The following is a 1,414-nucleotide window of genomic DNA, read 5'->3' as shown; positions in this document are numbered from 1 at the left end:
TAGATGATATGACACATACAAAGATAACTAAAATTTAAAAAAAAGTGAATGAAAAAGATATAGAAAAAGGCAAAGGGTCACCATTGCATAAGAGTGGTTAGACATAATTTTCCTAGCCCCACAGATGAGAATTAGGAGCAATAAGTGGAAGTTTCAGAGACAGATCTCAGGTTGAAAAAAGGAAAAAACTTCCCAACTGGTAGAACCTCAAAAACTAAATGAGCTTTCTCAGAAGAAAGAGACTCCTATGTCACTAGAAATCTTAAAGTGAAGTCCAAGCCTCTGGATAGGTACATCATAGCAAAGATTCTTGTTTAGATAAGTATTGAACCAGAAGGTTTCTGGAGCTATAACTAAGACAAAGAAGCCAGGGTTGTGCACTTTAAAATAAATTAAATAAAAATAATTATTTTTTAATTTTTGTATAATTCAAATATTTAACAATCATTTTATTCATATGTACATGTGTGTATAAAATATCTATCTATATCTATCTATTTATCTATACATGTAAACTTTTACCCCTTCAGAAGTTACTTAGCAAGAAGTTACATGATAGTTAAGAAGTTACTGGGAAGTTACCAGATAGTACCTTTCTTAGGCTAGCTGTCACTACCATGTAAGTTTTTCCCTAGCTGGGTCTAGTCCTCCTTTCTTGCACATTTGAGGTATCCAAAGGGGAGGTTGGTGCCAGGGGAACTTCAGTTTACTGAAGTTCAAAGGAACTCTGCTGCCTTTGAAGGACTGTTTAGTGTTGCTTACTTCAGGCATCATTTCTGGGCTTAGACACCAAAACTGCTAGTTATTTCTTTGATGGCCTTTGAGATCCCTTCCAATTCTTAAGATTCTGTGACTCTGTGATATCCATCCTTCAGTTGTACTGAAGCATTTCAAGCTGCTCCTTATTTTCCTTAAATAATCATCTTCCATTGTAATTTTTTACCTGTTGAGGGAGGACAGGACAGAAGGAAATAGGATCTTGTGCTTCCTGGGAGAGAGAATAATACTCAAGAGTAAATTTCTTCAAGTAGTCTGCCACCCATTTTTCAGCTATGCTCTGATACCATGTGATAGCTCATAAAAAGAGCAAGTTTTAGGGGGGTGGTTAGGTGACGCAGTGGATAGAGAGCTGGCCTTGGAGTCAGGAGTGCCTGGGTTCAAATCCAACCTCAGACACATAATAATTACCTAGCTGTGTGGCCTTGGGCAAGCCACTTAACCCCATTTGCCTTGTAAAAACTTAAAAAAAAAAAGAGAAAGTTTCTTATATACCAAAGAAAATCTCATTCAGGAAATTTGGAATTATGTTATGAACTTTTGAAGGAGCCTTTAGGAAATTGAGAGTTCAGAATTAATGACATACACACACTAAAAATTAGGTTTCCCATCCTTTTTTTTTTCTTTATTGGTCTCA

The sequence above is a fragment of the Macrotis lagotis genome, chromosome X, assembly GCF_037893015.1.
Source record: "Macrotis lagotis isolate mMagLag1 chromosome X, bilby.v1.9.chrom.fasta, whole genome shotgun sequence".
Lineage (NCBI taxonomy): Eukaryota > Metazoa > Chordata > Mammalia > Peramelemorphia > Peramelidae > Macrotis > Macrotis lagotis.
The sequence above is the reverse complement of the archived record's forward strand: the minus strand, read 5'-3'. Positions refer to the sequence as shown.